The 24,164-nt window shown below is 34.5% G+C and overlaps 1 long non-coding RNA gene across 2 annotated transcripts in view; it reads right to left on the bottom strand.

Annotated features, from left to right (window-relative positions):
• The window catches only part of LOC141504543 (uncharacterized), a 291,677-nt gene that overhangs the window by 109,210 nt on the left and 158,303 nt on the right, over positions 1 to 24,164 (bottom strand). Inside the window, exons 3-4 of one of the 2 annotated variants that reach the window (XR_012473409.1) lie at positions 13,198 to 13,358; positions 11,643 to 11,741 (exon numbers count right to left, since the gene is read on the bottom strand). This is a non-coding gene — a long non-coding RNA (uncharacterized LOC141504543). Of the gene's footprint in view, positions 1 to 11,102; positions 11,742 to 13,197; positions 13,359 to 24,164 lie in introns of those variants that run through there. The other variant, XR_012473408.1, reaches the window with a different exon arrangement.

The following is a 24,164-nucleotide window of genomic DNA, read 5'->3' as shown; positions in this document are numbered from 1 at the left end:
CTGTCACTTTCCAGATCTGTTGGACCATTTCCAATTGAGTTGACTGTAGCATTTGGGCCAGAAAACATCTATATACATATATACATTAGACACATGCACATACATATATACATATGTGAATGGTATATTATGCATAAAACTACAATCTTGAACTATAATCTATGCACATCTTATATATTTTAAAATGATAGCATTTGTGGGAGGCTAGGTGGTACAGTGGATAGAGCACCGACCCTGGAGTCAGGAGTACCTGAGTTCAAATCTGGCCTCAGATAATAATTGCTGTGTAACCTTGGGAAAGTCACTTAACCCCATTGCCTTGTCAAAACCTCAAAATGATAGCATTTGTGACATTTGAAGGTTAAAGTACATGAGTTCAACAATGAACAAGCCTCCCTGTGAGCTGTGTATATTTTGCTGCTAGTACAACTTATATGGTACTATCTCTCTGATATAAAGGACATCATTAGGTTGACCTTTAATCACTTTTCTACATTCACTAGGTGCTAGTAGCAACTAGTTTTTCTGGGAAATGACAGGTGATTCCACTTATCTATCTTGACTGCAACTGAATTTTCAATCATTACCTTTTTCTAGGTATTTCACTTTTAAAAGAAAAAAATCAAATATCACATATCATCATATATACCAATTAATTTGTCATCCAAGTCACTGGGTTGACCCAATTGAAATGGGTGGGGCAAACAGCTTACTGTATGTGCCTCAAAGATCAAACCAGCTGTTACTGAGACAATGCCATGATGCTCTCCATAACACTACATGTAGAAATTGACATGATCTCAGGTATCAATAAATTGTGGTACATGCCAGCAGAGTAACAGGTATATTTAATTCTAAATAGGTCAAGTGGGTGCTAGTGATGGTGACTGGTGTAAATAGGTGATATTTTGTGGTGCAGTGACATAAACAGGAGACTGTAGTCTTAATGTATGCTGATGTCATTCAAACAACATCTGATGTGGTTAAGTGCTCTTGGTCAGGAACTGGAAGGAGATGCCAAATAAAAACCGACTTGGCTCAAGAATTGTTTTTCAAGGGTGGTGCTAGGAACACTGTTACTTCAAATTGTATACAAAGCTTAGCTCTTGAAAGAGCAAAAAAGAGCATTATTTGGCATCATTACTCACACTATAGTCTGCCCATGTATTCCATGTAAGAATGTTTGCCTCTGGTTTGCCACTCCTACTTTTGAAATTGATATTTTCTCTTACTCTACCTCCCCTGCAAGGCTAGTTGTTTGTTTAAGTACATATAAGTATAACAACCAATCAGCGAACACTATGTGCTAGATACCAGGTTATGTATTGATTAAACAAAGATAAAAATGAAAGAATCCCTGTCCTCAAAGATTTTATATTCTATCATGCCATAAGACTCAAGAATTTTTATCCTTCACATCACCCAGGTAATGCATATAATCAAATCCAATTCATATGCTTGTCATGGCATTACCTCCAAGATGTCATGGTCTTCTTTGAAAATGAAGGACAGACATTATTATTATAATACATATAATCAATGAACAATACCTTCAGTAGACATTATAAGTTTTGGGAAAGCCTAATTTTACTTGAAGTAACACTGAGATGGATCGCATTAAGTTATAAAAGTCACAAGAAATATATGAAAGCTACAATCCTGGAAGTGCTCCCAGGTTTTACTTAAATCATAGCTCCATCAAATTTAGTATTGGAAGGGACCTGAGAAATGTAACCCATCACCTTTATTTTATAAAAGAGTAAATAGATACTGAAAGGAGAAGCAAATTCCTTAAGGTTGTAATGGATAATAAATAATAAAGTTAGTATTTAGACCCCCAATAGTGCCCTTTCTGTTGTTTCTTGTTGGTTTCATCTGTAGAGATCTCCTTGGTTGCTGAGAACCAGCAAAATGGGAAGGAAAGTGGCTGCTTAGGGGTGAAGAAATAATCAAATGACATATTTGCTAGTGGTTGGGAAGAAAAGCTAGTTTTGCTCCCTTCTGCCCTTTGGTATCCCGTAAATTGAATTAAAGAGATAATTTTCAGATGTTTGTCACTGATTCTTCCAAAATCCAGTTTCTCCTCCCTTCTTCCTCACCACATTCCCAAAGTAGAGGAATAACTGCAGAGGGACAGAGCAATGGAAAAATATTAAAATGGAGTATAATATGTGGAAGAGGAAGGAATGTAGTAGTCAATCCTCAACATACTTCTTCATTAAGCAAGTGGAGGACTAGGACAACCAATAGAAGTCTGACCAAGTTGGGGTTAATAATTAAAATAAACAGAAAACTAGATATTTTGGTTTTTTCCCTTTCTTCTCCATGGTCTTTTCTTTTGATTCCTAGAAATAACCAGGTATGTCTCTTTGTTTTGAATGGTGCTACTATCGCTAGACAAGACTGAGCTCTTCATCATGTGTTGTTTGTCTGTGAAAGGCTAGCAAACCAATTGAATTAATCAATATATTTTTCCTTTAATACTTAACACACCAGTTTTATTCTAGGAGCTAGGAATGCAGTGACAAATATTAATAACAATAATAGTTCTTTGTGGATAGTTTACATCATTGGAACCAAAGATTGACTGAGGACATTATAGTAGTGACCTTTTAGGGCGATCCTTTGCTATATGTTAACAGCTATGAAGCAATGGTGTTATTAAAGAGTATTTTATGTGACATGTGTCTTTATATAAAACTTAAAAACTCCTTTGCTTGTTCAACTTTGGGGGGACAGGGTTTTTGTTTACTCTTACTCTTATGGGAGGGATTTTTTTCCTTCTTTTTTTTAATTAACATTTCATTTCTCTTCCAATTATATACAATAGTAGTATCTACCTATCATTTTTGTAAGGTTTTGAATTTTACAATTACCCCCCCCACACACACACAGAAAGCTGTCTGACAGTATTTACATTGTTTCTATGATATACATTGATTGAAATTGAATGTTTTATCAGAGTAAACATACCCCCCCCACAAGAACATGAGAAACCTCAAGAATAGAGGGAGAGGAAAAAAAGCATACTTCAGTCTGTGTTCAGATTCCAATGGCTTCTCTCTCTGGGGTGAGTTGCTTTCTTTATCATAAGTCCATCAGAGAAGTTGCTTCAATATTTTTCCCACAGTTGCTATTACTAGCTGTACTTCCACTCTATTCCTCCCCACTCTCAATTATTCTATTCTCTTTCTTATTTCATTCTGGCCCTGTCGAAAAGTGTGTTGTACCTGAGTACCCTCTCTTCTACCACCTATTACCCCCTTCCCTCCCCCCATTCCCCCTAATTCAATCCCTTTCCTCTCATTTTTCTCTTGAGTAAGATAGATTTCCTCACCCTATTAAGTCTGCATGTTATTTCCTCTCTGAGCCATTTTTGATGAGAATGAAGGCTCAATCATTCCCCCTTGCCTTCCCCCTTTCCACTCCATTGAAAAAGCTTTTTCTTTCAGCTTATGTGAAATTTCTTAGCTTCTTCTTCTTCATCTCCTTTCCCATCCTCCCAGTACTTCCCTTTATCATCCATTGACTCCATATTTTTACTATATTATACCATTATATTCTGCTCCTTCCTATGTCCTATTTATGCTCCTTCTAACAGCTCTTATAAATGAGAAAGTTCATGAGTTATCAATCTCTTCTTCACATGCAGGAATACAAACAGTTCAATATCATTAAGTTCCTCATAGTTAGTCCTTCACTTTCACCCCCTCTATGGTTCACCAGAGTCCTGTATTTTGAGCTCAAGTTTTCTGTTCAGCTTTGGTTGTTTCAATAGCATAGTTTGAAAGACCCCTGTTTCATTGAAAGTTCATCTTTTCCCCTGAAAGAGGAGGTTCAGTTTTGCTGGGTAGTTGATTCTCGGTTGTAAACCAAGATCTTTTGCCTTCTGGAATATCATATTCTCATCCCTATGAGCCCTTAATGTAGATTCTGCCAGATCCTGTATAATCCTGACTATGGAGCCTCAGGAGTTGAATTGTTTGGTTCTGGCAACTTTGAGAATTTTCTGTTTGATTTGGGAGTTTTGGAATTTGGCTATAATATTCCTGGAAGTTTTTCTTTTGGGATTTCTTTCAAGAGGTGACTGGTGAATTCTTTTACTTTCTATTTTACCCTCTGCTTCTAGGATCTCAGGGCAATTTTGCTGTATTATTTCTTGAAAAATGAAATCTAGGCTCTTCTTCTGATGGTGACTTTCAGATAGCCCAATCATTTTTAAACTATTTCTTCTGGATATGTTTTCAAGTTCAGTTGTTTCCAATGAGATATTCAAATGCTCTTCTAATTTTTTTTTTTTGGAAGAGTTTTATTTCTTCCTGGTTTCTTGCAAAGTCATCAGCTTCCTTTTGTTGCATTCTTCATTTGAAGGAGTTATTTTCTTCAAAGAGCTTTTTTTATCTCTTTTTTTCAGCTGGTCAATTGTACTTTTTAAAGCACTCTTCTTCTCGCTTGTCTTTTGTTTTGCTTTTTCCATTAGGCCTGAACTGGTTTTTAACATATTATTTTCTTTAGTATTTTTCTGTAGATCTTTCACCAAGCTGTTGATTTGGTTTTCATGATTTTTCTGTATCACTCCCATTTCCTCTTCCAAATTTTTCTTCCACCTCCCTGAATTGCTTTTCAAAGTCTTTTTTGAGCTCATCCATAGTCTGAGCCCATTTTCTATTTCTCTTGGAGGTTTTGTATACAGAAGCTTCAATTTTGTCATCATCTGAGTATGTGTTTTTATCTTCCATGGAACTAAAGTAATTCTTTATGGTCAGATTCTTCTTTTTCTGTTTTTACTTATTTCCTTAGCCCAAGACAGCATTTCCAAAGCTTTGGGGATTTTTTTGGAGGACACCCCACTGGGACCTTTATTCCTCCAATATCTTATGCTCTCTTGCCTGTGTTTTGATATGTAGATGTCTCTTGTAGTTTCCTCTGCCCTGGAGCTATAAGGAGGAATCCAGCTTGGCTACTTAGTATGGAAACCCAAACTGCAACCTGGATCTGACTGTAGGCTAGCAGCAGAGTCCTATCCCAAGACAGAGCAGAGAAATCTCTGCAGACTTCCCTTACTGTCTCAGGGGGTACAGGCTGCTTTCTCCAGATTCTCGCTGCAGATTCTGTGGCAGGTACACCTCACTCCACACTCATTCTGGTACAGCAGAGTTCTCTCTCCATCCCTTCAAGCTGTTTCCCGTTCTCTCTGGGCTGGGCTAGGCTGGGCTGGGCTGCACTGTGGCTGATAGCAGCTTTTTTTCCAACCCACAGTCCTGGTGAAACACACTTTTCCTGGGGAACCTCTAAGTTATCCTGGACTGGGAAAATGTATCATTCGGTCTCTCTGTGGGTTCTGCTCCTCTAAATTTTGACTAGAGTCATAATTTGTTGCATTTTCTGGGGAAATGCTAGCTTTACACCTCTAATTTGGTTCTCCCCCACTTTTTTTAAAATTCTTAAAAGATTGATAGTGAAACACTGGAGAGGGAGATTTTTTCTGTTTCTCCAACTATTTTGGAAACTCCTTACCATTGGTTCACAGAGAATATAGTTATAAATGCAAGACCAAGTTGCAAGCATTTTCTCTTTGACCTAAGAAACTCGTTTATATTGAATCCACTGCTGTGAAGTTCCAAATGGTAATAAAAAATTGAAATTCTTTAAAAATGTATCCTAATGTCAAATTATTTATTTTTATTTACATAACATTTTGAAAAATACTGGGTAAATCTTTAAATACTGGTAAACCTTTTTTATTTGTATGGGGAATTATGTTTGTTACAATATGATTGTGTAAGCATAAGTTCAATATGGTACCCGTTTGAAACAGGCAAGGTTCAGATCTTGTTGCACTCCATGAAATATGTGTACATCAGGGTTAAAGTGCATGTTGCCCATCTTCCATGCTTACATCTTCCTGTCCCCATTCCACCCCCCATTCCTTTTTCATATTCATTATTTATATCAAGTCAGAAGAAAACTTTATCAGCATCAGGCCTGACAACAAAATTGGTCATGTTTCACTGATTTTGTTCCTGCCAAATCATCTGGATGTCAGAGTCCACTGAAGTTTTTTTCATTAATTGCACTTTTTTTCATTTGGCTGAAAATTTCATCCTTTTGGCCAAAAATCTGTACTTCCATGATAGCACAAAGTAAGGATTTTGGAAGGACAGGCAGTTCAGAGAGAGTAGGTAATTATATCAAGAAAACTGAATTCAAAGGGGGGAAGTGCCTGTGATCAAATAAATGAAATTAAGTAAAATGTAACTATCTCCTGAGTTAAAAGGACATAAATATGAGTAAGTCACATCTCCTCTTGAGGCCGTACTTTCCCCATATGTGAAAAGAGGAAGAGTGTCTGAATGTGCTTTAAAATATTTTTCTAGTTTTAACATTCTGTGATTTGATGATATTGCCAGGGATAGTGCCATCATTTCTGCTGAGTCAGTTTAATGATGACCATTCCATATGCCTTTTTTTTACTCAAATACCATGTAATCAAATCTGAATATTGAAATATCAAATTTTAGGAACTTATAATGACTAGGGATTATCAAATGATTAACAGGTAAGAAAACAGTCTTACTATGGGAATAGATATTACCTATATCCAAATAATCATTATATTTCCTAAAACTCTTGTGTCATCTTCATATTTCTCCACTGCTGTTGGAGGTATCATCTTCCTTTCTTGAATGCTTACTATTTTATCTCCCTTTAATACTTATATCGAATATCATATGGAACATGCCAATTTTTTTATGAACTTAATCCACACCATATCTCTCTTCTCCACTCATACAACTTTTACCTTACTTTTGGGTCCTCACTAGGCTCTTACCTGCACTAGTGCATTTATCTCCTAACTGGCATTATTGACTTCTTATTCTTCCCCTCTCCAGTTCATTCTACACATAGCTATCAAAGTGATATTCCCCTGCCTCAGTGGTTCTCAATTGATTGTGGAATGAAATAGAAAATCTTTAACCTAGCATTTAAAATTTTTCACAATATGATTCCCATCAGCCTTTCCATCTTATTTCATATCACTGAAATTTATGCATTCTTTGATCCAGTCCAAATGACCTGTAAGTCATTCTCTCTACTAAATAAATAAATAATTCCCTGCCTGGTTGCCTTTGTTTCATAGTCTCTTCATCATTCTAGCATCATAGATTTAGCACTGAAAGGAATCTCAGAAGTCATTTAATCCAACCTTCTTATTTTATAGATGGGGAAACAAGGCAAGGGAGGTTAAATGACTTGTCCAATGTTACATAGGCAGCAAACATCAATGAAAGTATCTGACCTAAATTCTGACTCTAAAAGCAATATATTTTCACTAATCAAAATCTGTAACAAACAAGTCAAAGTATTAGTACAACTCAGTCTACAAAGAAAAATGGAAGAACTACAAAAATATAAGCTCCTCCTCAGATAATAACACAGAATTGATGATGCCCTGGAATGTGAGGCAATCAAGGTTAAGTGATTTGCCCAAGGTAATAGAGCTAGTGAGTGGCTGGATTTGAACTCCCATCCTCCTAATTCCAAGGCCAGGGATAAACTAAAGAGGAACAAAGTCAGAAAAAAAAAAGCGATGAAAAGGATAGCATACACTACCCTTTATAACTAAAAAAGGATGAAAGACAAAAATGGCCATTAGAGAAACACTAGAAAAAAATATAACTTTGTAGTTAATAAATAGTCATACTAATAGAGGCAGAAGGACAAATCAATAAAAATTCCAATCTTGGCAATAATCAACTTTTTTTTTTCCTGGAATCTATATTATCCAGCATTTTTACATTTATCAACTTCCATTTTGCAACATGATTATTATTTATCATGCAGTTTTATCAGTAAGCTTCGTGAGAGAAGTCCTATTTCATTTTACTTTTTAAGGAAAATTTATTTTGGGAACAGAAGAAGAAACTCTAAGCCACAAGACCCCATTGTGGGAAATAGTGACTCTGGGGCAATAAATCCCATGGAGAGAGATACCTAATGTGTTGCCATTATGTGGGGTGGTGGGGGACATTGGAACTCACAGCCAGATCAGGTCAGAGAAGAACTATAAAGAAGTAGGGGTTAGGATTGAGAAGTGTGCTATTCAATAATTTCCTATTAAAACATATGTGCACACACATTTTATTGCTAAATTGTTGCTAATTTCAGTATCTGAGGGAAAATTTTAATTATCCCACCCTAGTTATCTCTTTTTGTCTTTCTCTTTCCTACATTCATTACAACATTTGATGACATATAAGCTTATCCATTCATGTATCACATTATTTTTTAAAAAAATCTTAATTCTTTGAAAACCTCAAGGGAAGGTTCAAATTCAATCATCTGAGAAATGTTCATTAGCATTTTTTAATGGAATGGTGTTTTGGAAGGTAGCCAATGAAAATTTCACAACACCTTTCCCTTGAGATAAGTGACAACATTTTGGGATGTTTGCAGCATCATACTTTAAAATCAATGGACATACCGAAGGCACAGTTTTCAAAGGGCATAATCCATTATATCCACTGTTCTTCTGGAACTGTGCATTCTATAAAATACTAAATCTTGTGCCAACAAATAGATAACTTTAAACATTCAATCTTTTGCCAACTTTATAATAATTAAACAGCCCACAGAAGACAGTTGCTAGGTGTGGTAGCCTACCACAGAAATCAGTTTTTCTTTTTTCTTTTCTTTTCTTTTTTTCCTAGAATTTTTATTTGTTTGGCAATATACTGTCTCTGCTCTGACAATGACCTTTCCCCTTTGCTAATATCCCCCATCATGACCCTATTCTAGAGTTTTCTATATCCACAATCTCCCTTGACAGAAACTTCTTATTTCTGTTTAATTGATGACTACTCTAATGTGGCATTAGAGGTATAAAACTAATTAGGTATGCTGGGACCAGCTCTCATCTCTTCCATTAAAACTTGGCATTCATGTAGATTCATGAGTGACCTTTATACATGGGATTGACTTGCACCAACTTTTGGAAAAAAAGATGTCATTAACTAGGTTTGGAGGGTGCCTCTCACATTATTATAATTATCCTCTTCCTTCATTTGTCATTGCTTTATTATAATCTTATCTAGAACCCAGGCATTTCTACAACTGTATCTTATTCTTCTGGATACATAGTTCTAATTTTACTTTCAGAGGAAAGTGCTCCCCCATATCCTCACCTGTGCCACACATCCTGGTTTCTAAACATTTTTGTGTGTATGAAGTTAAAACACACCCTGAATAAATCGTTTTTTCTTCTTCTTATTGACTGGTTTTCTGCTTCTGAGGAAATCCTTACATCACACGAAATCAGCTTCAAGAGAGAGAGAGAATCAATAGGAAACTGAATACAGTGAATTCTGTTAAGAGACTGCTCCTTTTGCTATATTGAGTACAATTCAAATATTCAAAAAGCATCTGTGATCTCATTAATTTAGATCCTTCCAAAGATACAATTAACTACCCATCCTTGCTAACCTTTGTGGTGTTATTCTTGCCAATGTTTTACTATTAATTTGTTATGTAGGGGTCCATTCACATTACTGGAGTTCTTTCTCACTTTCTCTTGACATCATAAGAATACTTAATACTTTGATTCTCTACAGTCATGCTTCACACTTGCCATGAAATTATCCTATTGCTTTTCTTATTATCTATTTTCTGATTTCATGCTTCTTTCTTCTTATTCAAAGTTCTTCTAGGGTTATATGTTGTAGCCTGTACACACCTACCATATGTCCCTCCCTTCACTTCTTTATGATATGTATTTTTAATTTTTCTGAGATATTTGGGCATTACACTTTGGAAAAAGTCAGGAATTTCCATTTGGATGATTTGGATGACAGTATACCTTAAAAACAAACTTGTCAAAAAATTCAAATTTCCTAATAGTTTGTATAACCCTGACTCTTGCATAAAGTCATGATTCTTTCTCTCTTTCTATAGCTTATGAATTAATAGAACAGACAACCTCCTGTTAGCTTCCCAGGAATTGAGAGGATTGTATGTGCTGAGAAGGTTGGAAATAGGTGAAGTACCTTGTTTTCTCACCAACTCAAATAATTGCCCAGAACTACTTTTATTTTTTGGCAATGTACTGTCTCTGCTCTGACAATGACCTTTCCATATCATAGCAGATATGGAATGCTAGATTGCTGAACCTTAGACCAAGGTGTGTTTTCATTTCAGTTTGAATTGGTTAGATTGAAATCATTTTTGATTGGAAAATAAATGGAATTTGCAAATCACTTTCCCTTTTTGGCTAGCACAGGTTTGTAGAACTTGCAGACCTTTTTTTTCCTTGTAGAAAAACAGTTGTCTTCATTCAAATTTAGTATTGTGGCATCTAACCACCAGGTTAGATTTTTATCTAGTTAAGAGGGGGGTTTTAATTAAAGAACATAAAATTTAAATGGTTTGGAAAATGTCAACATGGGTTCCTATTTTGAGCCCAACACAGATGATAGAACAAGAGGGTATAAATGAAAATTAAAGAAAAACAAATTCAGAACAGATGTCGGGAAGTGTGTTTGTGTGTGTGTGTGTGTGTGTGTGTGTGTGTGTATGTGTGTGTATGTGTGTTTTCCATGCAGAGAATCATAAATGTGTGGAATAGCTTACCAGGCAAGATAGTTAAGTCAAAAACACGGAGGTCATTAAAAAAATAATTAGATAGCATCATAGTATAGATTGAAAATGGAATGATATGTGATGAGCCAAATGGCCTCCTTCCCATCCCAACATTTTTTTTAATTCTAAGATAGAACAAAAGTTTTGGATAGACCTTCTGGCTTCTTAGATATCTACCCTTAAGGAAAAGGCTTTGTCGATCTTTTAATATCTGTAATGTGTAAGAAATAAAAGGTTGCACAATTCCTGATATCATCCTGAATGCTTTCATGTTGGAGATTTCTACTCAGGCTCAACAAATTTGAAATAAATACTGCATTTTGGAATGAGATAATGATGATTTATAAGAAAATAGAATAGTACTACATTTACCTTTGTCTTGTTCATTACAAGTTTTGCTCAAAACAGCCTCATGAAGTATAATTCATCTTTCTATAGCACTCAAAATTGTACTTAGAGTTGCGCTTATAACAATATCAAGTGGCATGTCATACAAGTGTCATTGTGGTCATTTTTTTGGTACATGAGGAAATTGAGGCTTTCCTGCTTTGCTTCACTTGCACAGAACAAGAGGACCCTCTCAGAATAAACTGATCACTTCTAATTTCATCACCATGCTGCTAACTCATTTCTTAAATATCAATGCCTTCATTTTCCTCTCTCTTCTTATAGGAAGGGTAGAGGACTCCTCTCAAAGCCTTCCTTTTTAAAGGGCAGAAATTGGACTCAGCTCACTCCATTTTTCCATTTGAAGTTCTGTATGTTCAACTCCACAGAAGAAGGTACCACTCTCCCCCAGTATGAATACTCCTTTAATTCCCTTTCCATTTTCCTTTTGTGTGTTGTCTTTCCCCATTAGATTATGGGTTCCTTGAAGACAAGGACTATCTTTCTTTTTCTTATTTGTATTCTTAGTACTTAGACAGGCACATAGAAGTTGTTTAATACATCTTTATTGAATTGAATTATTGAAGTTCAGAGAATTGATGTATTTTGCTTTCACTTACTTGATTGGTAATTGTCAGAACCAGGTCAGAGATCCAGGGCTTCTGGGTCAAAGCACAGTGCTCATCTTCTTCATTAGACTCTGCCTCTCAATAAGGATGCTGAAAAAATGATTATCTGGGATGAGTGATTGATTAAATTAAAAGTAGGTTTATTGAGCTACTGCTGTGTGCAAGATCAGCTAAAGATTAAGGGCTGTGTCTATTACATCACTCAATTTCTTTTTTTAAGGTTTTTTTTTGCAAGGGAAATGGAGTTAAGTGACTTGCCCAAGGCCACACAGCTAGCTAATTATTAAGTGTCTGAGACCGGATTTGAACCCAGGTACTCCTGACTCCAGGGCTGGTGCTTTATCCACTGTGCCACCTAGCCGCCCCCATCACTCAATTTCTTAATCGATACTTTAATACTTCAAAGAATTTGGGATCTCATTGATGAGATATTCCCTCATGTGGTACAAATTTCAACTCATTCTTCTGTCTATGTTTAGTATTTATTGGGCATATCTTTTTTATAAACTTTCTATAAAAGATCTCCCGCCCCAGTAGTCCACACTTTATCCTCTTGTTCTTTTAATAGATTTTAGCTGCCTGGTGGAACATTCACTATGAGGCATACCTTGTTTTCACTTTGTTGTGCTTCTCAGATATTGCATTTTTTTTTACAAATGAAAGGTTTGTGGTAACCCTGCATCATGCACATTTATTAGAAATATTTTCCTCACAGTATGTGCTCATAGTAGTTCTTTGTGACACACTTTTTGTAATTCTCACAATATTGTGAACTTTTTCATTATTATATCTATTATGGCCATCTGTGATTCATGAAATTTAATACTGATATTTTAATTGTTCTGGGGAAGCAAAAATAGTGCCCACAAAAGATAGCGAACTTAGTGAATAAATGTGTTGTGACTGTCATGCCTACTCTTCCATTTCTTTTCCAGTCCTCCAACCTCCCAATTCCCTGAGACACAATAATACTGAAACTAGGTCAATTAATAATCCTACAATGTCCTCTAAGTGTTCAAGTGAAAGGAAGAGTCAATTGGTAGGGCAAGCTTCATTTCTGTCTTATTTTCAGCAATTGACACAATCACTCCAACTTTCAACTACCACCCTAATGGATTTGCAGCTATCAACACAGAAGTAAGACCTTCCACCAACAAAAAAAAGCCCAAAAAACAAAACCTGAAGGTTAATAATTATTAGCCTTTCTAAGAAATAAAATATTTTTAATTAAGATACGCATTTACTTTTTTGACCTAATATTATTGCACACTTAATCAACTAGAATATAGTGTGGCATAAATTATTAATATACTGAGAAATTTTACAAAATGTTACTTGCTTTACTGTGCTATTCACTTTATTATGGTGGTCTGGTACCAAACCTATCTAGAGGTATGCTTCTATATCCTTTCTCATGAGTTTACTGAAACCAGCTTTGTGAGTGGGAGCATTTATAACTCAGAAATCAGCCATCACTACACCACAAATGATGTCTTACATCCACTATCTCATTTGAGCATCATAATACCCCTCGCATTTCTGTTACCTCTCACTATAGACCAGTCCACCTCCTTTTGGAGTCATATGTATTATGGCCTTGATTATCTTTTCTATTACTTTGAGTAGATGTAGGTCACTATTGGTGGTCTGGTTTTGTCTTCTGTGCAGCAGGTTCTCTCCATTTCTTTTGGTAGTCCCTGCAAAGTCCTATTAAAATAAAAAGCAAAAGAAATAAAACAAAAAATAAAGTTTAAATATTTTATTTTAGCTAATTATGCTTGTTATTCCTCATAGTTACCTAATTTAATTGTTAGTATTTAGATATTATTTTAAGGCTTGCAATGTGCTTTACAAATGTCTCATTTTATTCTCGTGAAAAACTTTAGAGGGAGGTGCTAATATCACCATCTTATAGTTGAGGAACCTGAGGTAGGTAAGATAAGTGACTTACCCAGTGTCATGAGGCAGGATTTGTACTCAGTCTTTCCAAGTCTAGCTTCAGTGCCCTATACACTATACTACTTAGTATCATTGCTCACGTAATCATAAGCAGGTATTTATCAATAATATAAAATTACTAATAAAGTAATAAAATATGATAAAATGATCCCTAATATAGCCTCAGAAATATGTAAGCTGGAGCATTTGAAAAAACTTCACCTTAAATCCAGACTCCATTTAAACTCTTGTAAGGGCATCTTTCAGAGGACTGATAAAGCCCCACAGGTGTTCATTTTACAAATGAGGAAACTGTCACAAACAGGGTTAAATGACTTTCCCAGGGTCTGAGGCCAGTGTCTAGTAAGTGTCTGAAGCAAAATTTGAACTCAGGACTTCCTGACTCCAGATCTGGCACTCTATCCACCATACTACCCAGCAGTCCTGATAATAATATTCAGTAGGTTGTTTATAGTTTTTTATATAAATGGAACTCATGGGAGCCACATTGTTTGAGGAAAAGTATACAGGATTATCCTTTTTTTTATTGAATCAATTGTTTTAAAAAGCAATCAATGAACACTGGAGAAGACAGTATTTTATACTCTCTAGATACTTTAACTAAGGATATGCCAAAAGGATATCTTCTTCAGTATAAAGTCTTCTGCAAGAGTTGACCTATTTTCTCAAATTTTGTCCTGTTTTTTTTTTTTATCAAGGACATGGTTGATATGTGTGCAGGCCATTTTCATAAATATTTTATAGAGATGAAAAAACCAGATAAGAGGAGAAGCATTTTCTGATGCCATTTTAAAGTTAACTTTTTCTTTTCTCCCTTGAGTTTTCCATCTTCTACTCCACTTACATGTTATCCCCCTTATTGTTCTTAATAGAAGTCCTTCTTGTTCACTTAATGAGCCTCATTCATGATCCAGGCTTACTGTAACAGCAGCAAACTTTCTTTTTCATTATTTCTCAACTCCATGCAGAATTTCTAACTTCTGGTATAGAGTAATTTCTATTAGAATTATCTTCTCTTTGTCAATAGATAAAGTACATAGGCAGTGCACATGACTATCTGGTATATGGCTAAATGATAAATGACTTACTATCACATATGGGGACTATAATCCAAATTCAAGCTCTATCCTGCAATAGGGAGTGAGTTCTATGATCTTCATAAAATTAGCATTATTCAAATATACTTAAATATTTACTAATATTTTAATAGCTTTGTGTTTCATCTCTCTATTGGTTTTGTGGTATAGGAAAGCAAGGACTATGGCTTATCTTAATTTTATATCACCCATAGTCAATCCATAATAATATAAAATTGTACCCCTTTTTTCCATTACCTAGGATGTTCTCCCACTGCCACCTCTTGGAAACCTTGGTTTTCTCACAACTGGGCACAAGCGACAACTTTTGAGAGGGATTTCTTCTTTTCCCTCCAGCTTCCACTTTCCTTAATTAGAAAACAAACTTCTTGAAGGTAGGCACAGTTTCATTTCTACCTTTGTATTCCCAATGACTATCTCAGCTCCCGTGAAAAATTAGGTGTTCAAGAAATTTCTGTTTATTGAATTTTGGAAAAACATCATCCCCTATTTATTGTTTTTTTTTAAAGAATCACTGACTCTTTAATACCATGGGAAAATATCTTCTTGGGTATTTGAGTGATTTTGTTAACAGTTGGAAGAATTTCTTTCATATGCATTTTATCTATTGCTGTAGAATATAAATTTCCTTGAAGCCTAGGTCAGATTTCATTTTTGATCTATAGACTCACTGTGCTGGTATAAAGGAAGCATTTAATAAGTGCTTGTTATTTCTGTCTATTTTTCCTGAATTCATTCCTTGATTGATCATTGATGATACAGTGAATAGAACACTAGATACAGAGTTCAAAAGATCTGAGTTCAAATATGATCTCAGGCACCTTCTAATTCTGTGACCCTGGTTAAGGCACTTAACTGTTGCCTGCCTTGATTTCCTCATCTGTAAAATGGGAGGATATTAGCAACTACTCTCCAGGGTTGCTATGAGGATAAAATTGTCATTTGTAAAATGCCTTATAAACTTTTAAGTGATTATGTAAATATATATATATATATATATATATATATGTTTATATATTTGTAAGTATGTTATGCTAGCTATAATTATTACCTATTATTCTTTACATTTAGTGCTAAACTAGTGGATTTCAGATATGGTGGCTATCAATGAGAATAATAGATCACTTTGAAAATGTCAATGTATCTATTCTTTTTTTTTTAGTTTTTTCAAGGCAATGGGGTTAAGTGGCTTTTGTTCTGGTATATTTATATAATGTAAGCACTTGAGTGTACAGTTTCTTTAAATGGTTGAATTATTTATTCGATTTAACTTGATTTAAAAAGTCTATGTGTAGTACCTACCATGAACTAGGATATATGACAGAAACAATGCAGTCCCTTTCTACAGGAGAACTTTTTTTTCTGGGAGATACAACAGATGTGAATTTAAGAATTATATGTCATAATTGGAAGAGAGCAACTGGAATGATCAGAGAAGGCTTTATAGAAGTGATGAGTCTTTAAATCTTGAAGGAAGAATAATATATATGTATTATAATAATAATTACTATAATAATATATGTATTATTCAGGTCAGGAATAAGAAGAAACTGCATTCCCAACATTGGGGAGAATCTGTTTGACAGCATCTTCTTAAAAAAAATTATTGTCTTTATATTGATCTCTGTTCTAATGGATCAGTGATCTGATTATAAACATATTACTGTCCATTGCTTATATTTAATTTTTATTTTAGTTGTATTAATTATAGTCATATAATTTAATTATAGCTAATTCCATTTTAATAATTTATTTATAATTATAATTTATTCATTATATATCATTTTATAATTATTTTGATTATTTCTTGATTTTTATTTTATAATACTATTGCTTATCATTTTCAGAAAGTTCTGACTGATTTCTTGAAAAACTTCAATTATTAACCTGTTTCCTCCCCTTTTTAGAAGGCAAATTTCAAGAATTGTTTCACTTTAATTTTTTTATACTCAACTTTGCCCAGTGTTTGATAAAAAGTAATTGCTTCATATATGTTTATTGATTGATTTATATGCTCACATAAAGTTCTAAGTTACTCTATAGGCACAATATTATAATGGCATGTAAATATACTGGTTTCTCTATTTCAGGGTATAATTCTAAATTTATTTACCTAAAACCCATTAAAATACATGGAAAGTGCTTAGATTTTTGGAACTGAAACATGGCACTTCCAATATTTCTTTCAGATTTTTTGTAAAAAAACATATTATGAGAATCAATTTCAAAATCGGTGGTCCAAGTTGTGCATGCATTCATTCATTCACAAAACATTTATTGTGATAGATTGATTGTGGGAGATAAAAAATTTAGATTAAGATCGGGTCCTTGATTTACCACATCTTACAAACTAATAGACGAAATACAAAGATATCAGTCAAAAACATTAGTAGATATTTAATTATATTTGAATAATGCTAATTTTATGAAGATCATACAACTCTCTCCCTGATGCAGAGTAGGATTTCCCACTGTGGGATAAGTTAGATACCATTTAGTCATATACCAAGTAGTCATAACCATTTTTAACCAAGGATATGCTTGGCTCATGTGCTTTATCCAACTACAAAGAGAAGGAAACTCTAATAGACATTACCTGGTACTAGAAATTAGAAATTTTGAGTTACAACTCTGACACTTAATACCTGAGAGATCTCAAAGATGTCCCATTGTATGTATCTGAGACTTAGTTCCTACTCTGTAAAATGAGGGGATTAGATCAGACATTCCATAAGATCCCTGTGTATGATCTTCTAAGACTATATTCATATGAAAATTATAATTCACATGAATTAACACCGACTTGGTTGGATTTGCAACTGACACTGAGGAGACTGGTATTAAATTACATTGAAATGATGACACAAAACTGCATCTTCTAAAAACATTAATTAAACTGGTTGTGTTCTAAATGTGAAATTGTAGTCCAGTCATAGTACTGGCAGCCTTGAACTATAGCAACATTGACATTCTTTCTATAAATGAAATAAGAAAACATAAAGAAATTCCAGAAAAATGGAACAGTGGCTCCATAGATTCAGAGAGCACTACTCTATTAAATGCAAAATATCAAAAATCCTCTCTCATTAAAAAAACATGGGGAACTGGAAATCAAGAAAATGAATATTATTGGTGAGAAGCCTCCAAGGCAAAAGTCTAGAATAAAAAAAGGCTAATCTGTGATTGAATACATTCTCTGGAATCCAAGCTATGAAACAAGGGTTATTTATTATTCCAGAATTACTTGATTTACAAGTGTATAAATAGATATCATAGATATCAGAGAGAAGAGATAGATAGATATGGACAGAGTAGGAGAAAATAAGGAAAAAAAGGAAGGAAAAAAGGAAGTAAGGTAGGAAGGAAAGGATATAAGAAAAGAGGGAGGGGGTGAAAAGGGGAAGAAATATGGAGAATAAAACCACAGGAAGGAAGGAAGGAAGCAAGGAAGGAAGGAAGGAAGGAAGGAAGGAAGGAAGGAAGGAAGGAAGGAAGGGAGGGAGGGAGGGAGGGAGGAAGGGGAAGAGAAGGATTGAGGAATGAAGGGAGGAAGAAAGAAAGAAAGAAAGAAAGAAAGAAAGAAAGAAAGAAAGAAAGAAAGAAAGAAAGAAAGAAAGAAAGAAAGAAAGAAAGAAAGAAAGAAAGAAAGAAAGAAAGAAAGAAAGAAAGAAAGAAAGAAAAAGAAAGAAAGAAGAAAGAAAGAGACAGAAGAAATGAAGGGAGGAAGAAAGAAATGAAGGACAGAAAGAAGGAAGGAAGGAAGGAAGGAAGGAAGGAAGGAAGGAAGGAAGGAAGGAAGGAAGGAAGGAAGGAAGAACAAGGAACAAAGAACTGAAAGAAGCAAAAAAGGAAAGGAGGGCAGGGAATAGGAAAGGAGGGAAGAGAGGAAAGAAAGAAAAATATTATGAAAGACAGAACTCACTGTCTGAAAATTTAAAGATTATATTATACAGCTACTCTGACATCAATAACAGTAGTGTAACTAAGCAAATGGGACACTTTCTCTGGAGCTTTTTTCCCCTAAGCTGATTTTTTTGGGGATGTTTCAAACATTGATTCTCACATTATCATTCCCATGTTCCAGTATGCCAGGATGCTCCCTTCAGCTGCCGCAATCTGCTCATCTCTGATTTACAGGGAAATGATTCTTAAATGAACCGTTTTTATTTTTTTGGATAAAGTAACTTACCAAGGAAGAAAGGTGTCACATTCAGTTTTTCAAAAGTTTTTTTTTTAAGTGGTCAGTGCCAAGCAACTATTTTGTTATGTACTTGATTTCTATGTATTTCTGTGTTTTCTCTTTACTTAGGAGTATTACTTTTGCTCTCAGAAAACTAGAGCAGGGAAAAAGAAAACCAAACGAACAAGTTTAATAGTGAGTCTCATAAAAGAATTTCATTTTGGAATTTATTTGTCTCTAAAATGGAGAGCCAAGACTGAGCAAAATGTTGGAGAAATGGAGTTTGTGCTTGATCTTCCCCTATTTAGTTTGCTGTGTTCTTCCCCTCCCCCTGCCACAAAGTATTCTTTCCTTAACCTATGTAGAAGGAAATTATTATACAATGACAGCTTTTTTGGCTTATATTGTAAAGGCAATAAAATTAATCATGATCAAGAAAGACTTAAATTCAAATCTTATATGTAATAAAAGCTACCTGAATGACCGTAATGTTACTTTTTCTTCTTCAACTGTAAAAATAGTAATAATAATAATATCTACTGTACTTTCATCCACTAATATGTTACTCCAATTTTTCATCATACTATGGAGGTGACTTTGGGTAACCCAGTGTTATAATAAAGCAGAATTTCTTCAGTTGTAATCCATATACCTTCAAGGAGTCCATGGATAAATTTCAGAGATTGAGTGAACCTGTCCAAGGGAGTGAATTAGATCTTTATTTTCACTAAGTCTTCATTGAAATTTAGTAGTTCCTTTAATTATGAATATAGGTAGCAAACGATTATTCTGAGAAGGGGTATGTAGGCATTACCACTCTGACAAGGGGTCCATCATGCACAAAAAGGGTAAGAGTACCTGTCCTAGAGGTACACAAGCTCAGAAAGGAAGTAGTCAATTAGAAAAGGCTTGGCACTGCAATGAATTATAGGTCCATCATTTAAATAGCAGCTCAATCATCCAGAGAGACTGATTTTTCAGGCACAGTAACTTTTGAAGACCAAATGCTAAAATCCCTGAGGGGCTGCCATCTATACAAGTGGCAGGAGTGTTCACTTAGAGGGAACCAAAGATCTTTCAAGGGTATTTAAGAAGATATGGAAGAAAGATTACAATAATAATAATTGACATTTGCATGTTAATTAAGATTCTCTTCCTAAGAACCCTATGTATTAAATAAACAGACAATGTTTCCCTATTTCACTGAGAAGAAAAGTGTCAGATTTAATGACCAGTCCAAAGTCACTGCAAGACTGAGATGGGTTTTAAATGTAGGAATTTCTGATTCCAAAGTAGGCAATTCTACCCACCATTCTCCACTTTCATGTATTGAGTCTCAAAGGAGTGTGTATTTAAATGCTAGCTATTACTATATTTATTTTTAAGAGCATTCGATTTTGAAGAGACCTTTGAGGGTATCTATTCCAACTCCTTTATTTGAAGGAGGATATAAAAATGATGGAGTGAAAGGGAAAGGCCTAGAGATGGAATGACTCATTTTATGGGATCTCATTTTCATCATCTTTAAAAGGAAGGAATTGGATTAGATGACCCTCTAATGCCTCTTTAGGTTCTAAATCTGTGATCCAATGACTGGTCTAGGCTATTACAGATAACAGAATCATGTTTGAAAGCCATGGTCTCTTACTTCAAATTAAGTGTTGCTTCTACCAGATTATTTCCTAAGCAATGCCAAACTTTTAATTATTTATATGTTCATTGGTGTGGGTACCCTCCCCAATACATCCAATCATAACACCACTCCACTCCAGTCAATTTTTGGGGAAATTGATAAAACTAGGGGAAAAAAACACATACACTATTCACTATCTCCCTCTAATTTTAAATTATCCTGGATGAGGTTCTCAGGATTTACTAACTTTTTTTAATTTTTTTTATTTACTAACTTTTGATGTGATGGTTTAGCATTTGAGATCTTGGGTCAAGGCCGTACTCATTTTAAAATTTAGAAGACGTCTTTAGTGGAAGACAAAAGAAGTAAGTATCCAAATGAACTGAGAATATTAAGAAATGTAAGCCTTATTCTGACTCTCCTTCATGAAGTTAACAATATATTTTAAAAGACTATATTTTAGAACGAAAAGGTAACTAATGAGTGAGAAAGCTAATGAGTGTTATAGGAGAAGCAGTGTGTTACATTCAAAAGAAGACACCAGCTCTGTATTCAGAGGGCCTGGGGTCACATCTCACTTCTAATATTAACTATGTGACATCAACAAGTCACAACTTCCCTGATCTCAGTTCCTTCTTCTGTAAAATGAGGGAGTTAGAATAGCTGGCCTTGAAGTCTTCTGTTCTATATTTATGATCTAATGTAAATTGACAAGGGATTGATTATTTTGTTCTGAGCTGCTAAGGGTAGACTTCATAAAGTTAATGATATATTAGCTGGACCTTAAGGAAGTTCACCATACTATGTGGAGGTTTTCAGGAGAGAAGTTTGGAGAGGAATACAGAAGAATAATAGAGGAAAAAAAACTATTGACTCATTTAAGATACCAACAAATAAAAGAATTCAAAATATACCTTCATTCTTATGCAACTTGCGATAGAAAACATAAAGGAGGTCTCAAGAAATTCCATGTTGCTAAAAGGAGGGCAGCAAGTTGGATTGATCTGCTATTTCTTTAGAGTACAACATTAACGTTCCCCTAAGCTTCAGAAAATGTGAATAGAATGAAGACTCTTCTTCCTCAAAGTCCATTTCTATTTTTTCCTCTATTTCTGTAAAGCAAAAGACAGTTTGTGGAGTTGCTACATTCATCTGGCACGTCTTGTGTAATAAAACCATAGCCCACATGTGATAAGATTCATTTTGATTTTATAGGTTTTCAAGATATTTTTCTATCAATACTGTTCACATTTTAATTACAATAATTAACATAGTTTTCCAATATATTTTTTTTGCATTTGATTATATGCCTAAAAAATGTTGCAGCTGTGTTTACCTATATGCCTTTTGTCTCTGGCTCCATTTAAAATGAGAAGTAAATATCATTTTTATATATAGCTTTCTACTTGCTTTGTGAACTATTTTCATAATCCCCCAATTTAGCAGTACATGTTCTCTAATGCGCTTGGAACTCTCCAAGAAGGCCACGAATGGGACAGAAATCAGAGGAGAGCAGAAGCTCTCTGGCCCTAGTGGCAACAATTCCAAGCAGTAGGAAAATAAATATATTCTTCTTTAGAAAAAAAAATAACAATGTAGATAATTTATGGTCATATTTGGCTACCCATAGAGCTTTGCAACAAAACTGAGCAAAACAAAATCCTTTTTGGCTACTCTCCTTCAGAGGAGGGAGCAAGAAAATGAGTTGCTGACCAGAAGCCAATTTCATCCTGAGGGCTCCAAAAAAAGTCTGCTAACAACCACATGACATGGTTAACTACCCAGCATGGACAGAACTTAGTTTTTCTTTCTATTATGCATATATATCATGATTAAAGACAGAATGGTAGTTAATGTCGACAACAAAGAAAAATAGTAAGAACCAGAGTAATAATAAAACTAATGTCAAATCATTTTTCAATATCACTTTAAAGTTTCTAAAACACTTCTCTCCTAATGAGCCTGTGTTAGAAGTAAGGAAAGTGTTATTATTCACATTTTACCAATTCAGAAACTGAGACTCAGAAAGATGACTTAATCTGTGTCATAGAATTAGTAAGTAGGATTAGGCTCTTCAGCTCTTCAACCCTAAGACCAAGTGGCCTTGAAGCAAAGAATCTTAGAGTTAAAACAGGTCATATAGGTCTATTACCCTACTCTGAAATCCAACTCTTAACTCTGTTTTGTCCACTGTAGTCACTACATAAATGATAATTGATTAGATGACTGGAATCACTTCTACAGAATACCTCATAAGCAATCATCGAGTACTTCTGTTAATGAAGAAGACCTCATTACTTTATCATGCAACACATTCCTTTATTATTCACCCTTGATTGCTTGGAATGGCTTTAATAAAATAATTATCAAGACTTCATCAAGAATTTACTTTGTGACATATTTGGACTACTCATGTATACTTTTGTGTGTGCATCCCCCCCACAGAGCATAGCTTTCTGCATATATCTGTAAAGTATCTATATATGCATATATACATATGTATATACATATACTATATAAGCATATATGTATATATTCATACACACTGCACACACGTATGTGGATATGCATATTTTTCCAAGATCTCAAAATCATGTTAATTGTATTTTCTTTGCTAAAGTCAAATCATTAAAACTAACAAGGATTTTGTGTGGTGGGGGCAAGAAAAGTCTAACTTGAGTAGCAATTTGATCATGACTAACTAAATAAGGTGAGGATGAATAGGGGCTCAGCAGGTTTCAGTGGGGCAGCTAAAGGAGCACTAATTTCATACACTCATATACCTCCCTCCACAAGTGCACATATAAATATACCACAAATGTATTAAGAAAAAAATTAAAAGTTCCTGCTTTGAAGAAACAGCATTTTAATTTGGGAGTGGATAACATTGTATGAAATAATTTGGCAGATATAAAAATAAAATAAAATTCATAAGGGAATAGAATTAACAATTAAGAGGATAAGGTAAATTTCAAATCTCAGTTCTGTGGGGAAATAAATGTGCGAACCAGACATATTGGATATCCACCTTGCACAAATCAAGGAGGTTAGAAATGGAATGCTGAATTCAGGAGGGAAACAGGAAGGAAAAATTGACTTGGAATTAAAAAGTACATAAAGGGGTAAATATTGCAAAATGAGTCTCTAAAGGGAGACTGGAGTCATATTGGGAAAGGTTAAAGAGCTGGTTTTTCACCCAAGAAGCAATAGGAAGCCAGGGAAGATTCATGAAATAAGGAATATTGTGGGCAGGACCTTTACTTTAGGAAGAATATTTTAGAAGCTATTAAAATTTGAAGAGGAGGGAAGTTGAAAACAGAATCTTCCCTCTATCTACTGATCTTAGTTTTGTTCTTGGTAGCTTCACAGAAGAAATCTAATCAATGTTCCCCAAGCAGTTTGTGTTTTCAGGCTTCTAACTTCCATGGCTATGCTCACTTTTTTCATTATTGCAAAGGATTTTTTTTTGTTAAGGCTTCTCTATTTCAGTGATAATAATCAGAATTTGAAAATATTAACTGACCTTGGGTACAACTATAAATCATAATGCTAATAAGAATAAGCTCATGTTCAGATAACACTTTAAGATTTATAGAGTACTTTTTTCACCACAGTCCTGTGAAGTGAGCAGTATTAATATTATA

The sequence above is a fragment of the Macrotis lagotis genome, chromosome 1, assembly GCF_037893015.1.
Source record: "Macrotis lagotis isolate mMagLag1 chromosome 1, bilby.v1.9.chrom.fasta, whole genome shotgun sequence".
Taxonomy (NCBI): domain Eukaryota; kingdom Metazoa; phylum Chordata; class Mammalia; order Peramelemorphia; family Peramelidae; genus Macrotis; species Macrotis lagotis.
This window is presented reverse-complemented; position numbering and strand designations above follow the sequence as displayed.